This window comes from Panthera onca, chromosome B4 (genome assembly GCF_046562875.1).
Source record: "Panthera onca isolate mPanOnc1 chromosome B4, mPanOnc1 haplotype 2, whole genome shotgun sequence".
Lineage (NCBI taxonomy): Eukaryota > Metazoa > Chordata > Mammalia > Carnivora > Felidae > Panthera > Panthera onca.
The window spans coordinates 85,027,676-85,045,361 of NC_138345.1; the positions used below are offsets into that span (position 1 = coordinate 85,027,676).

Genomic DNA, 17,686 nt, shown 5'->3' on the forward strand with positions numbered 1-17,686 from the left:
TTTACATCTATAATACATTGTGAGTTACATTTTTGTATATGGTATGAAATTAAGGCTGAGATTTATTTGTTTTTACAAATGACTATCCATATATCCTAGAATCATTTGTTAAAAGTTTACATTTCCTCCACTGAATTGCCTTGTAACTTTTGTCAAAAAATAAAATAATCACATATTTTTAGTTTATTTCTTGATTCTTTATTTAGTTCCATTGATCTTTTAGTCTGTCTTTACATCACTATCAAAATATCTTATTTACTGAAGCTTTATAATTCTTGAAACCAGGTAGTATATCTCCCCCAATCTTTAATGTTTTCAAAGTTGTTTGCACTATTCTATTTCCTTTGTATTTTGTATTCTAGTTCCTTTGTATAAATTTTAGAATGAGCTTGTCAATTGTTAAAAAAAATAGTCTGCTCAGATTCTGATTAAGGTTATATTGGAGCTATAGATTAATTTAGGGAGTATTGGTAAAGATGTGGAGGAACTAGAATGTTCAAATATTCTAGTGAAAATACAAAATGGGACAGCCACTTTGGAAACAAGTTAGCTGTATTTTATAAAGTTAAACACACTTACTGTATGACTTGGCAATCCAACACTGAGTGTCTATCCAAGAGAAATGGAAGCATATGCACAAACAAATACTTGTACTTGGATGTTCATATCAGCTTTATTCACAAGAGCCATAAAACGGAAACAAGTCCAAACTGCTATCAGCTAGTGAATGCATGTACAAATGATATATTCATATAATGAAATACTACCTAGCCACCAAGAACGAACTATTAATATATGCAACAGTATGGATGAATCTCAAAAGGAATATACCAAGTGAAAGAAACCAACATAAAAGACTATGTTTTGTATATTTTTAATTCTGTTCATACAAAATTCTAGACAAGGCAAAACTATACGAAGATAGCTTAGTGGTTGTCACGGGCTGGAATGGCAGTGCGAAAATTTGTTGCAAATGCACATTAAGGAGCTTTTTAGGGTGATAAAAGTATTCCATAACATGATTGTGATGATGGTTACATGACTGTATATATTTGTCAAAATTCCTATAATTGTACACTTATATTTACTAGATTTTGTTATGTATACATTATAACCTAAAATAGCGGACAAAAAAATGCACAGGACTGTAATCATGTTGGAGATCTCTGGATATAATCCAAGTTGAGAAAATTTCATATGATTGTGTTGTTACAGTCTAAGGCGAATTGCTTTCTTATGATATGCTTCCTATGTATAGCATATTAGTATTTAACCGAGTCCAGGCACTAAAGAAGAAAAGTCACTTACCAGTTAAAATTGCAGGAGATATTTAAGTAGGAAGCAATGGTGCAATCTATGATCTGATACAAATACAATTTTGGAGAATCAGTCCTTTCTGTCACAACCAAATTTTTTTCATTGAAAGCTTATAATTAAAAGATACTCATATTATTATTCCTAAAATAATCGTTATCCCATGACCTTGAGGCTTAAAGACATGACATCTTCAGCTAAAAGTGATCACACCTGATTTGAGTTGATGCGCGTGAAGTCTAACGCCTAAGTATGTTTTCTTTCTACAACTCTGTTCTTCCCTGTTATTATGAAAATGCTCCTCAATTTAAGAATGCTTAACATTTGGAGTGTTGTCATATAGTCTTTATTATGTAGCATCAACATTTGGTAATGATTCCAAAAATACTTTTGAAATGTTTACTTTGAGTTTTGTATTAAATGTTGTGCATCAAGAGACCATATGGTCAGGCATTTTATAACTTTTTTCAACTGGTATTATGGCAAAACCACTACACTGAATGTAACTGAGAATATATTAAGCCTTACTAAAATTTAAATGTTCAAACAAGAGACACATTGAGTAAGTGATGATGCCAGAATACAATAAAAGCCCTTTAATTTACAAGCTACCAGAGGCAAACACACTTTAAAGTTGGTGTAAATCAAGAAAAAAAAATTGCTTTTTGTGCAAGAGAGATACAATCAAAGGAAACAGAAGTTTTCTTGTTAACTTAAAAGCAAAATTAACATTTAGATTCCCAGTATCCTCTGTAGGTCATAGATGAGAACACTATTTTTTTCCTTTTACTCTCAGTTAATTTCAGTTTGCTAAAGATAAGTAGGCAGAGCCTAATTCTAAAGCTGTCTGTGTTCTAGAATCTATTGACATGGCCTAATTCCAATGTGTACCTTTGGGGCCAATGACAACAATTAGTTTCAAGGGACATTGCTAATGAAACACTAGTCTAGAGCTGAAACAGCATGGTAACATGGAGAAAATCATATGAAGAAAATGGCAAAAAATAAAAGCAAATCTTTAATCTTATCCTTCTAGTGACAAGAATACAAATGAATAGAGAAAACATTAAACATGAACAGAAGGAGGAAGTATGGAAAATACTATTGCTGTTTCACATCCAGTATCCAAGGAAATTTTGAAAAATTCAGTCTAATACTCATATATTTTCTGAAATCCAAATATGATATATGTAATCTATATAATATCAGATATTATATATGTAAACATTGTGACACACCGATATCAAATACATTTGTCTATATACTTAACAATTATTTCTTGAATCTTTGTAACATACACTGCTTAGTAGAGAGAGATGTATAAGAAGATGTGTTTGGTCCTTAGGAAGTTAAGACAGGGAAGAAATCATGACATCAGATGCAATGGGAGGACAGAAAATGGAGTTCCCAAACTGCCCTGAGTAACCACTTGGATGGCTTGGAAAGCAAAGGTAGACAAAATCAGAAAGGGGATTCTTACTATTTGGCAATGAGGAAGAATGAAATCTGGCCATTCGCAGCAACGTGGATGGTACTGGAGGGTATTATGCTAAGTGAAATACGTCAGTCAGAGAAAGACAGATACCGTACGTTTTCACTCATAGGTGGATCTTGAGAAACTTAACAGAAGACCATGGGGGAGGAGAAAGGGTAAAAAAAAAGTTACAGAGAGGGAGGGAGGCAAATCATAGGAGACTCTTGGATACTGAGAACAAACTGAGGGTTGATGGGGGGTGGGAGAGAGGGGAAAGTAGGTGATGGGCATTGAGGAGGGCACTTGTTGGGATGAGCACTGGGTGTTGTATGGAAACCAATTTGACAATAAATTATAAAAATAGTTACAAAACCTCAAAAAAAGGGGGGGGGATTGTTGGCACAGGAAACAGATAAAATTATGAGAGTATAGTCATTGGGTAAAGAGTTTTATAAGACCAAAAACTTTCATATATGGAAGGGTGGTGCAGTGCAAGAAACTGTCATAAGCAAGGCTGGTAAACTAATACAAGTTTGGCGGCTAAGGGCCTATTATGCAAGCCAGGGGGTTTATTAATGGAAAAAAAGAAAGCCATTGCTGAATTTTATAAGAGATCCACCATGATCAGATGTGCATTCATGAAAGATTACTACCTCTCTGACTTGCATTGTTTTAGACCTCTTTAAAAGACCGTGGCCATCCCTTTATAAGCTAACCCATCTATCTGGAGACACAGTTAATATTTAGTAGATGCTTATGATGGATAATTTTTTTCTTCCCTGAACTCTGCAGATGGAAGTATTTTTATTGTTTGAATTAAATAGTATAATAATCATTTTCACATATAAAATATTGGAAAGTGGAGGTCATTTTGTATGTCCTCATATCTACAGTAGTAGTTCTCCAATAAATAGTTGACTATCTAAGTTTAACTGAACCAAAGAGTAATGGAGAGTGTGAAGACAGACTTGATACATGAGTTCAGTTCAGGAAACAGAAACAGTGAAACAGAGGGTAGGTGTTGATAAATGACTGTTATTTTGATGAAAAATTTTGATGACAGGTAGGAGTTTTGGCATCTTAAAATTATATCTGCTTTTTGTGCTACATATTGTTATGTTAGATAGCTTAGTTTATGAGAAATGTAATTAATGCTTATACCTACAAAATCCCGTTTCAAAGAATGTCATAATTGTTTTTACATTAACTAAAAGACTCAAGCAAAACCAAAATATTAACTGCTAAGCAGGTTGTTGGATATGCAAAATTCTTTAAGAATTTTAATAGGAAAATATTTTTTTAACCAGGAAAAAATGAATTATGCATCTTATTGAATACTTCCACAAAAATAAAGTACTGTTAACTATTAAATGAAAAAATAATCCATTGAGATGATCAAACAACCAATGAAAAATGAATCATGTTGACAAACTTGTAAGATTAGGTGATAGGTTAAAATAAACCATTGCTTTGTTTTTCCATAGTAAGATTGTAAGAAGAGCTTAACCAAGAATATAGCTATTTGGTAATTCCAAAATTACTATGTGTGTTTTTATTCTAAAAAGTAGATTATTGTAACCTGTTTGTTAAAAGGCTTAATGTAAGAATACTGTTATTCTTCATTTCCGTAATATCTCAGAAAACTTTCTTGAGCAATTACGAGGTGCCGAGGATTTTTTTTTAATTTCAGTATAATTAACACTTGGTTTTATGTTAATTTCAAGTGTACAATATAGTGATCCAACAATTCTATGCACTACTCAGTACTCATCATGATAAGTATGCTTTTATTCTCTTTTGCCTACCTCACCCATCTTCGCACCCACCTCCGCTCTGGTAATCATCAGTTTGTTCTTTGTAGTTAAGAGTCTGTTTCTTGGTTTCTCTCTCTCTCTCCCTCTCTCTCTTCCTTTGCTTACTTATTTTGTTTCTTAAATTCCACACATGAGTAAAATCATATGGTATTTGTCTTTCTCTGACGTACTTATAAAGCATTGTACTTTCTAGCTCCATCCACATCATTGCAAATGGCAAGGTTTCACTCTTCTTTATGGCTGAATAATGTTCCATTATTCCATCATATATATATATTATATTTATGTTATATACGTATATATGTATATATGTGTGTGTGTATATATATATATACATATATATATATATAATATATATATAATATACACACACACACACACATACATGACACCTCTTCTTTCTCCATTCATCTATTGATGGACACTTGGTGTGCTGAGATTTCTTTAAAAAAGAGCTTTAAAAATGCTTTTCTGGAGTATTCAAAGACTAATGAAAAAAATAACATATTAGCAAAAAATTATATTGTAGAAAATGATATAATACAAGTACAGTATTATAAAGTACTATGAACATAAATGAAAAAAACATTTTTTTTCTGACTAGGTAAAGAAGAATACAAATTGAAGTAGCTCCTGAGTCGCACATTGTTGTAGGAAAAGAAAAAATGAATAATAGTTTATTTTTACTATATAGTTAATAGTCTATTTTTGAAAGTTCTTTCATTAGAGTAGAAGCTATCCATTAAATCAAAAATACAGGAAAAGAGATGCTGGCAGTGAAAACTGATTACAACATACTATGAGGCATAAAGTTCAGAGTATAATCAGAGCCTCTCTTCATTTGTACTTACTACTTATTTTCGGAAAATCTACCACTTTCAGAAACTAGCAATTCAATAAGTAAGCGCTGAGCTCATCACACTCCAGGCATACCTCCTAGACACTAGGCACCCTTTTCAGAGCTAGTCTAGAAGCTCACAGGTAAGAAGAGTCTTTGCTATTAGGGAGCTGGTGTTTTGGTGAAGGAGACAAAAAATACGTGAGATTAAATATTGCCCAGACAAGTGATTGAAAAGGAGGAGTCTGCTGTATGACCACTAGAGCACCTGGACTTGTCCACTAGAGTTTCCTGGATTTAAAAAAAAAAAAAGAGATCTTAAGGGTTTTAAGATATCTTGATAGGTGTAAAAGAAAGGCCATATATTTTTCTGGATATAGGAACTTTCCAGTCACTTTTCAAGAAAACTATACTCTTGTTTTAGGGAAATATACCTTTTATTTATATAACACTTCCCATGTTTCTAGAAAACAAAACAATACTGGAATATAAGTGTTTATCTTAAGAACAACACTATTTTTGCAGGTAAAGTACAATGCTCTGTGTATTTTTCAGCTAAAGCCATGTCTGCAAACCTGTTGCCCTTTTGGAAGTAACGTTTCTTGGTTTTGTAAGAATTTAGAGTTCACTGAACTGTAAACTGATCTTATACTTGTAGCTTTCTGTGTACTGGCTTTCAAATATTTGCGGACAAAGCTGATGAGGGAGAGCAAACACACCACCCCAGAATGTGCCATTTTGGCATGAGGGTTATTTCTAGCCGGAGACAATTGGGGCCCAGCAGATTCATGAAGCATTTTTTCCTCCCCCTTAACAGCCTGGAAGAATTCAGACAGGAGACCTCTACCCAGAAGGCAGCTATTACCAGAGATAATTTATTATATCAGGCTTGTCTGCATGGCATGGAACACATTTGTTTTCTAAACATTTGCTCATCGTACCTTTCTGTGAATTGTTTTCTGCCCCTTTGAAGCTTCAGACCCCTCCTCCACGCTTAGCTCGGGTGTTATATAAGCCTCAATTACCTGACTGTCAGAAAGTCTCCTAGTTTTATGGGCTCTTACACATACAAAATTTGTTTTGCTCTTGCTAATCTGTCTTATATCAATTAATAATTAGACCAGCCAAAAAACCTAGAAGGGAGAAAGGAGTTTTCTGCCCCTACAGTGATACTACAAGAAAAAGCTATAGGTATGTGCTTTATGCCACACAACTCGGACTGTGAATCAGAATTTGACAAGGTTTTTCTAATAACTTATATATGTTCGTATTCAGATGAAGGACTTAGATATGCCATTCGTGGATTATTATTTTCTGAGTGATAAGGCTGTGGTGACCAGCAGACAGTTTCAAATCCTTTGGGAAAGAATATAGGATTTTTTTTTCCAAATGGTGTGGCATTTAGAAACATCCCAAGAAGAGCTTAGTTGGAAACAAAGAGTAAAATATGAGCTATGAGGGGACCCTCTGCTCAACCTGGGACGCTCTGCTGCTCAAGTCAATTTAACTTTTAATTTGAGATCATAGATATGCATGGAGTGCTCTTAGTAGTTTCTCAAAAATTCGTGTGCGTGTGTGTTCATATTTTGAGCAGGAGCTGACATCTTCCCACAAACTAGACGGGGAAATAAGGGATGCTGAGGATAGCCCTGGACCTGTGGACCCTGAGAACAGGCATATTTAGGAGGTGGTTTTACATTACTGTTGGTGCTGTATTTCTGTATTTTTGTCCTCACACCATCACTGAAATATTAGTAAAATGGTAGCATCATCAGAGTTGTGCTGTGGTGAATTATGAATCAGGCCTGCTCCATGCTAAGGATGTGGTGACATTGCCTAAGTTGGTACGGCCATCCTTCCAAGGGCTGAAACAAGTGGCAATCACCAACAGGGGCTGAATGCGCCCTGCACAGTGGTCTCTATATGAGCTATTGTTGCCGACATGAATGCTAATGAATTAATGAATACGCTGAAGTGTAAACTTTGAGGAACCCATTCCTGAGCATGCATAAGACAGCTCCTTGGGGGTACCTGGGGTCTCAGTCAGGTAAGGGTCTGACTTCGGCTCAGGTCACGATCTCATGGTTCACGGGTTTCAGATCCACGTTGGGGTCTGTGCTGACAGCTCAGAGCCTGGAGCCTGCTTCAGATCTTGTGTTTCCCTCTCTCTCTGCCCCTTCCCTGCTTGCTCTCTCTCTCTCTCTCTCTCTCAAAAATAAACATTAAAAAAAAGACAGCTCCTTGGGGTACTTTCAGAAATAACTGGAGGACCTTGTGTAAGGGGATTAGATGTCGAATTTAACTGGGATGCTTAATGAGGATACAAATTCATTTTCCCCACTGTCATATGAGGCCAGGATGTATTGGTAACTTGGAAGATAAAGAGTAGGAAGAATTGGGTCAATATTGGGAGAAGTCTAAGAGTCCGTATCACCCTGGGTATTGATGCTGAACTTCTCAGTGGCTCTAAAACAAAGCCACAAAAACTATAGAACTGGAGTGAGGGGGCAAATTCCATCTTCTGAAGCTATAGAAAAGGTGACATATTGGGGCACCTGGGTGGCTCAGTCAGTTAAGCATCCAACTTCAACTTTGGCTCAGGCAGTGATCTTGCAGCTTGTGGTTTTGAGCCCCACATTGGGCTCTGTGCTGACAGCTCAGAGCCTGGAGCCTGCTTCGGATTCTGTGTCTCCCTCTCTCTCTGCCTCTCCCCTGCTTGTGCTCTCTCTCCCTCTCTCTCTCTTTCTCAAAAGAGAGCTCATGCTCTGCCTCTCTGTCTCTTTCTGTCTCTCTTTGAAAAATAAATAAACATTAAAAAATTTAAAAAAAAGGTGACATATTGCTTATAGGAAGCTACTTTATTCTAATCAAAGTGTGACAAACTATTAAAACTTAAAGGAATAGTTTGTCTTATATTATTCCTGTATTTCCAATGCCTAGCAAAGCATTATATATTGCAGGAATTTGGAAAAAGTTGATAAATAATTTTTCTCAATAGATAACATCTAAATTATTAATTTTAAATGTTTATTGCTAGAGGAATAAATCACAAACTCCAGAATAGAGCCTGGCTCCAATCTACTTAAACAATCTCATCTCCCAATTCTTCTCTACATGCAATCATCATATTAACCCTCAGCCTTTCACCAATGACAACTCACCTAATCCTGTGATCCTCCTTTTTCTCAGCTTGTCCCTTAACTGGGGATGCATTTCTCCCAGTCCCAATGTTCATCTGTATATTTCTGTTTGACCTCAAAGACTACTAACTGCTCATTCTTTTAGTGTGTTAAGTCCCCACAGGCTGAATTAATCATGCCTTCCTTTTCACTCCTATAACACCTTGCATTTTGAGGGAGGTGATAAGTTTTGATAGCTCCTTTGCTATTTCCACTAATTCCCTACAGTTTTTTTTTCTTAGCATTAGCCAGAGAGAAAGAGAGGTTCCTGAATTTGATGTTTATTTAACGTAAATTAGGTCATATCATGCCATTGCTCAAAATCTTCCCATGGTTTGCCATTACACTTAAAAATCATGTCTTCAACATAGCTTTCTAGGTCCAAACTTCTCTGGCATATGGCTGCCTCTCCAAAGTCATCAGCTTCTCACTCACTCACTTCCTGCCATATTGTTTATTGCTGTTCCTTGAGCATGCCAAATCCATTGTAGCTCAGGGCTTTTTCATTTGCTTTCTCCTCTGCCAGGAAATATCCTTTCCCAACTGTTTTTATGGCTCACTTCTTTATTTTGATCCTGTTTCTACTTAAATGTTGCCTTCTGAGAGTAATGTTTTCTGATTTACCTAATCTAAAATAGCCCCAACTAAATTCTTTATCCCTCCCATCATCTACCCATTAATTAACAAAGATTAATTATTTTATAATGGATACTGTAAATTTCAAAAGTTTCAGCCAAAAGCTGGTATAATTCTATAAAAAAACCAAAAACCCTAAAATGGATTAGAAATAACTTGCTTAGTAATAAAAACATTGAGAGTCATTTGACTCTCTAACCTGTGTGCTGCTATTTTGCTCAACAAAATGTACCTATCTATGATAAAACCTAAATAACATCTTACCTCTTAGAAAAGAGTGGAATGTGTTTCTGTTAGATTAGTAAACACTCATAATTATTGATCTTGAATATTGCAGGATAATTAGTTCAAATCCAGTCTCTCTTCAGTAAAGCAAAGCAGTATGGGATAAAGGTAGACCTAGACATATATATGATTTGATATATGCTATTGGTCTGGATGAGGTTGATTCACTAAGCAGAAATTTTGTTTTGACCAACTAAAACCTGTTTTTCTTTTTACCCTTAAACTGTGTAAGCCATAGCCTTCTAACTTGGGTTTAACTTTGGTTAAAACCTTAGACAGTCTCTGTCCATGACTTTTTTCTTTTTTTCTTAAAAATTTTTTAACGTTTATTTATTTTTGAGACAGAGAGAGACAGAGCATGAATGGGGGGAGGGCCAGAGAGAGAGGGAGACACAGAATCTGAAGCAGTCTCCAGGCTTTGAGCTGTCAGCACAGAGCCCTACATGGGGCTCGAACTCACAGAGTGCGAGATCATGACCTGAGCCGAAGTCGGACATTTAACCGACCGAGCCACCCAGGTGCCCTTGTCCATGACTTTTCAACCATGAAATTCCTTTCTGAGCATAATGCTAATTTCAATTTCTTCAGTGCCTCCAGTTAGTCCAAAGTAGCTGGTAGAAGCATATGGTTAGTTTTAGTTGGAACCACAAATTCTTAACTCCCTGACTATGTGAGTTACACATAGATAGGCTTCAAGGAGTTCACCCAGTTCTCATCCCTCCCAAAAGATAATTTTTTTTTATTTTTTTAAGTTTATTTATTTATTTTGAGAGAAACAGAGAGAGTGAACAGGGGAGGGGCAGAGAGAGGAAGAGAGAGAATCCCAAACAGGCTCTGCACTATCTGTGCTGAGCCCAATATGGAGCTTGAACTCACGAACCATGACATCATGACCTGAGCCAAAACCAAGAGTCGGACGCTTAACTGACTGGACCACGCAGGGGCCCTGCAAAAGATAAATTTAAAACTCTATACTACTTTGTAAATTACTTTGTAGTGCAAAATTATGCAAAATTTACAGTGTGAAGTCACTCAAAAACAAGCATGGGGTAGCAAACTATTGTTTACCACAATTATTATTACTGCCATATCATTTAAAATAGACTGCCACTGGGACACCTGGGTGGCTCAGTTGGTTAGGTGTCCAACTCTTGATCTCGACTCAGATCTTGGTCTCAGGGTTATGAGTTCAAACGCAGTGTTGGGCTCTGTGTGGCGCATGATGTCTTAAAAAAAAAAAAAAAGACTGCCATTCTTCCATTACACATTGGGACAGATGCTTCTGGCTTAATAGATAAAATGTTTTTAATCTTTAGACTAAATTTCAGGCACAGGGTTAAGTCTTACTGAGAAAAAAGAAAAGGAAAATTTAAGTGCAATTTAATGAAGAGAAGTCCATTCACGACTTGCCATTCTTGCAGAATAGTTTTATACTTAGGAAATGTCTAAAATTTGGGGGGCTCCAGGGAGGCAAACTAGGTTAAGCATTCAGCGCAGGTCATGATTTCATGGTTTGTGAGTTTAAGCTCTGCATTGGTCTCCTTGCGGTCAGCACAGAGACTGCTTTAGATCCTCTGTCTCTGTCTCTGTCTCTCTTTGCCTCTCCTCCATCTCAAAAATAAACATTAAAAAAATGGAAAAAAAAGAGTATGTCTAATATTTTTGATTCATTGTAATATCACCTCTCTGCAAGCAATGTTGCCTTTGGACAAAGTTTTCATGCTAGGTAAAGATACTAGAACCAGATATGCACATACATTTCTTAATAAAAGAAAATGTTTTTTTGTAAACCACAGTTTAATGTTTTTATTTCACAGACAGCATATTATTTACCTTTTCAACTTTAAGTTGATTTTTATTTATATGTTGAAATACAGGAATTAAATGTATGGTTTGGTGAACTTTGACAAATGCATGAGACCGTGTAACTACTTCTAAAAGTAAAGAAAATTACCGTATGCACTCTTATAGTCCAGCTGTCTACAACACAAACTTTCTGATTTCTTTCACCAAAGATTATTTTTTTCTTTTCTCGAATTTCATATAAATGGAATCATATACCATGTACTCTTTTGTGCCTGGCTTTCTTTTACTCAGGTATAATGTTTTTTTCATATCCATTCAAGCTATGTGTAACAGTGTTTATTCCTTTGTATTGATAAGTAGTGTAAGAATTCTGCACCACCCCATGTAAATCTATATATTCCCTGTTCCTCTCTTCTAGTCTTTGGCCTAATGTAATTGTACATTTCACTCTTACATATGTTATAAACACAAAATATCTTTCCATTTTTTCCATTAGACATTCGGCTATCTTTTGGACTTATTAAGAATTGCAAAATATCAATTTTTTAAAAATTTATCATTTTTGCCATTTCTAATGTTCATTTTCTGTATAATGTTCAGTTTCTGTTTGATATCATACAACTCCAACCTGAAAAACGTTCATTTTCTTTTTGTTCGTGTATGTTGGCAATGGATTCCCTCAGTTTTTGTTCTTCCTAAAAAGTCTTTACTTATTGCTCATTTTTTAAAAAATATTTTTGCTGAGTAGAGAATTTTTGATTTTGTTTTTCTTTCACCACTTCAAAGATGCCACTACATTGTCTTTTGGCTTGCATAATTTCTTATGAGAAGTCTTTTGTAATTCTTATCTTTGTCCATTGGGTGCAAATTGTCTTTTTTTTCTCTCGCTGCTTTCAGGATTTACTTTTCACCTCTGATTTCCAACAGTTTCAAGATGATGTGTTTAGGTGTGGGGTTTTTTGTTTGTTTTGTTTTTAGGATTTACCATTCTTAGGTCTCTCTGAGATTTTTGCATATATGATTTTTATTACTTCTGGAAAATTTTCAGCCATTATCTCTTCAAATATTCCACCTTCTCCATCCTGTCTCTAATTGCACGTATGTTATATTGTTTAATAGTGTCTTAACAGAATGTTCTGGTCTCTCTTTTTTCCTGCTTATTTGTTCTTTTTGTATTGCATTGTACATAATTCCTATTGACCATATCAGCATCACTGATTCCTTTCTTAGCTCTGCCATGTCTACTGCTAAGCGCATTAAAGCCGTTCTTCAACTAAGTCAGCATTTTTTCCTTAGCATTTCCAAGTCTTTCATGTCTTTGCTAAAATTTCCCATCTGTTCATGCATGTTGTCTACCTTTTCTACTAGAGCCTTTAACTTTTTCATCATAGTCCTTTTAAATTTCCTGTCTGAGTCTGATTCTGTTGATTATTTGGCCTTTAATAGTAGGCTGTATTTCTCTTTATTGTCCTTTGATTGTCACTTGTTTCTTGCTTTTTGTGTGTGTATGTGTGTTTCATAATTTTTAGAAGAGACTAAGGTAAATAATATTTTTGCCATAAATTGGCAGCCTTGTCTTTCTGTTCTGCCTTCAGTGTGCTGAGTTGAGTTAATCTAGTTAGGAGTTTGGTTGGGCTTGGGTTTTACTATTTACTTTTGTTTGATGTTTGTCATCACTACAAGCTTCAAATTTTTCTAGTGTTACCTTATATTTAGTGTAGGGCTAGATTGCCAGGGTGTTTTTCTCAATGTTCTATTCTACCCTCAGCTTTAGGTGCTTCCTCTAAACCCATATGTCAGAGAGAGATTTTCTCCATGCTCTTGTCCATTCTCCAGTGATAAACCACTATTACTTGTTACTCAATGCTTATTTGTCCAGTATGGAGTGGAGTGTAGTCTCTGTTGTCACAACTCAGCCTATTTTAGGTAAGCCTTATATTCCTGGGTATTGGGACAGGACTTTTTCAGTGATTCTACCTCTTGTGCAGTAGTAGAACACCTTGGCTGGTGTTTAGTCTAGGATTGTTTCATTTTGAAGCCCAGAAGTAGAGGGCTTTTTTTTTTCTCTTCCCCCAGCCAAAAAGAATTTTTACTGAATGCTTGGGTAAGAGTTTGCTTCCCTTAAGACTTTTATCTACTAGGACTTTGTGCTTTTCCTATTACCCTCCCTCAGGTCCATACCTAAGGGTGGTTTTCCCCATTCTCCTACTCTGCTCTCCATCTTTTCCATAAGAATTTGGTGAGATCCATTGATAAAAGCTTTCAAATAACTCCGAATTCTCATGCTAAACCATATTTAGCCTTTGACAACTGATTAAACATTTTAGCTAAACATTTCTTACCAGAATACTAGAAGCCCATTTTACTCCTGTTGTCTGCCTTAGGTAAGCCAGTAGTTGCATTTCATTTGTCTTTGGAGGTATCTGTCTGTCTTTACATGTCAGGCTAGTTGGTGGCCCTATCTTTTGCTCTCCAATGGGTTTTATAGAGTTATTATTTGTATAAATCGTCTGTTTTTTTTTTTTTTTTATGTTATTGGATTAGGAGTAAACTCTCTCCAGCTTAATATACCCTAAACAGAGACTGGAAGACCACCTTCATTTTGAAAGATTTTTTTTTCTGGATAAATAATTCTGAGGTGATAGCTTTTATCTTAAAATTTTTTGTTACTATGTCTTCTATCTTGTATAATTTCTTATGATGAGTCTATGATTATTTTCTGTTGACTTATTTGGAATATATATTTCGGGGTCTCATTGTTTAAAAATTTTTCTCCTTGATGGTTCTTAGTAATTTAATTACAGTATGCTTTCTATGTTTTTCTTTGTTTTTGTGTATTCATCTTCCTGGGTCTGTGGCTTTCATTTTCATAAAATTTGGAAAATTTTTAGCAATTATAATTTCATATTGTTTTTCTGATTTCTCCCTTTTTGATGCTCCAATTACAATGATATTAAGCAGTTTGAGTTTGTCCAGTAAATACCTTAGATTTTATATATTTGTTTAGTTTTTATTTCTCTGTGCTTTGCTTTTTATAATTTCTTTTGCAGTGCCATAATTCTCACTGATTTTTTTCCTTCTATATTGTACAACCTGCTGTTAATCTCATCCAGTGAATTTTAAAATATAGATATGTGCTTTTCATCTCTAGAAATTTGTGCCTTCCATTTCTTTTCTCAATGTTTTCATGTTTTTGTTTGTTACATCCTAGAGAATAATTATCATGTGTGTTCTGAACTCCTTATATTTACTTCTTCATCCATCATTTCTGTGTCTGTTTCTATGGATTGATTTCTCTCCTAGTAAATGCATCAATTTTTCTACTTTGTATATATCTATTATTTTTGGAATGGATGCTGGATATTTTTGATGAAGTACTTAATTTTGGTTTCTTCCTCTTAAAATTATTGTAGTTTTTGCTGGAAAACAATTAAATTATTTGGAGATCAGCTTGATATCTTTTCAAGGCTTATAAATCATCTAAGCATTGTTAAGATAGTTATAGGGTAGCATTAATTCTACATCTGGCTTAGCCCTGCTGTGAAGGCACTATCCTTCTGGAAGTGTCTCCTGAATGCCCTGTTTAACAATGGTTTCTCAACTTTTTATGGCCAGTATTCAAACATTCTCAGACCTATCTTAGCTCCCAGGAGCATTCTTAAAATTTCCTGCCATGTACTGCACAGATATTTGACATATTATTTAGCCACAGACTTAGGAAGTTCCTACACAAATATCTGAAAGTTTTATCACTCCCTCCTCCCACCAGGGGAGTCTCCAAGTTCTGTCTTTTCTTTTGGGGTCTTCTTCCCTATACCACCATTTGAAAAGTTCCTTTAAGCAGGAAACTGTGCCAATTATTAGGTTTATTTCATTTGTTTATCTTCCTTATGGACAACTCCCAACTGTTCAGAGTCTGACAATCATCTTTTCATCTGTTTTGCTGGCTTCTAGTTTTTAAAGATGGAAAAGCAGTGCAGTCTTAGTTAATTATGGCTGCAACAAGTTTTTGAGCAATTTGTTTATGAATTTGGAGCTTTTCTGGGTTTCAGTTAATTTCATTAGCCCATCCTGTAATCTAAGACCTGGGTGATTTACCTTTGTTCCTAAAAGGTCTTTCTATATTTGTGAGATACAACTCCATGCAGATAAAGTGTTCACCCTCATGTATCAAAGCTACTGACAGGCTCTCTGCTCTTTTATGAGAGATCACTTATCTTTGAGAATTTAGTTTATCAAAGTTTCTTTGAATTCACCACTTTTTACTATCCCCGTGGAACAGTATGATTTTTATTTTGACATAATATTTTCTTTTGTTGCCAGGCAGTGGACATCTTTCACATTTATATATGTCCTGACCTGGAGTGGGAATTGTGTACTTTTGATGATATATTTTAGTAAATCTTACTAATACCACTCCTTTTTGACATGCTGTAATAAATTAATTAGTCTCTTTTAAAAATCAGTGAGGCAAGCATTCTGATTTCTTGAAACATAAATCAACCTACAGGCTTTTTATTCAAACAAAATTCTCTATGACATAGGATGAACAGGCTCTCTTTTTGCTCAGTTTTGTGGAACTGCAGCCTTTGGTAAAGGGGCACTTTACAAAGTGAGTACATTTGGGGTTTCCAAATGGCCATAAGGACATGAATTCCATCTCTTTCCTTTATTCTAACATGCCATCCTCTCCTTGGATTTCAGCACAGAGAAAGAAAGTTCCATATATATTGCACATATCCTCTACCTCCCTTGAAACAGGATTTTCCTGTCTCTTCTCTGGTATAGAATTAATGTCTGTTCTTTCTAAATCCATCCCCAAGCTACAGCCTTAACATTTGGGGTGAATGCGACGAAACCGGCTTATTCTAGGAGCCCCTGGGTGGCTCAGTAGACTAAGCATCTGACTTTGCTCAGGTTGTGATCTCATGGTCCACAAGTTCGGGCCCTCCATCAGGCTCTGTGCTGACAGCTCAGGGCCTGGAGCCTGCTTAGGATTTTCTCTCTCTCTCTCTCTGCCCATCCCCCAATCGCACTCTGTCTCTGTCTCTCTCTCAAAAATAAAGAACATTTAAAAAAAAGAAAGAAATTGGCTTATTCTAGGAAACAAATCTATAAAGCTTTCAAAAATACTACCCTGGAAGTGGGAATACCTATGAAAAGCCTTGTTTCGAAAGTAAACTGATGTTTCAGAAGTCAGGATTGTAGATTATAGAACTAAAGTTTTGACAAAATCACAAAGAATGCAGACTTCTTCTATATCATCTAACAATGTGTTTTTCTTTTTCTTCCTCATTCTGAAACTGATCTCTTGCCACTGTCAATCCTTAGTGCTCTTCTATATCATATCACTTGATACAAAGAGGATGATTAATATCGTTGTCCTGTTTTTATTCTCCAGAGTAATATTTATAGAGGTAGTGCCTCTGATGTTCAGAAATGCTCTTCGCTAAATACATTCCTTAAAAATGGAGGGGAGGCATAGATGAAAGTGAAAAATTGATTTTTCATGGGTCAGCTTCTTAGGAAATCCTTATTTCTCTTGAAGGCATGTAAAAGGTTGAAACAATTTATATAGCCAACAAATAGACTTATTAAAGAGTACTGATAATAGGGGTACAGATGTATAGGAATTATGGACATGATCTTTTTGCTAATTATTAACTACTCCATTAAGCAAATAGTTTTGAAAGCCAATTCTAGAATGCCCAATAGTGTAGCCACTAAACACATGCTGTTATTTAAATCTATATTAATCATAATTAATTAACAATTAAAATTCAGCTCTTTGGTGGCACTAACTGCGTTGGAAGAGCTCAGTAGGTATATATGTCTAGTGGCTATCCTACTGGACTGTAAATATAGAAAGAACATTTCCATCATTGCAGAAAATCCTATTGGATACTGCTGGCCTAAAATGTACTATATTCTGTCCTTGGCAATTGGTTGTATAAATATACAGAATCTCTGCCTTCATGAAGCTAATTTATGTTGCTATTTTCAGACAATAAGCATGCAGATTAACAATATGAACTCATGTAAAGAATAAAATAAAAATCAATGATAAGAATCAAAAATAAACTTCTGTTTCAGGATGGAGCTGACTGTTTTTAGCCAGGATGATTTTGGAAGATTTCTTATAGGATGTGGCATAGACATCAACACCTAAGATAAGAGCATTTGAATCAAAAATAACAGAAAGATACAAGCGTCCTGGGTTTTGTAAGGTTATCTGAGACAGGGGGAAAAATCAAGGACAGTGTGAATGAAGCATGGTGGTCATTTGAGGAAAGTGTTAAGAAATATGGTCAGAGGAGTGGGAAGTACCCAGATCAAATGA

General features: G+C 35.3%; 1 long non-coding RNA gene across 1 annotated transcript in view; it reads right to left on the minus strand.

Moving 5' to 3' along the window:
• Positions 1 to 17,686, minus strand: part of LOC144616897 (uncharacterized) — a 197,255-nt gene that overhangs the window by 31,543 nt on the left and 148,026 nt on the right. The gene's annotated exons all lie outside the window — the stretch shown is intronic.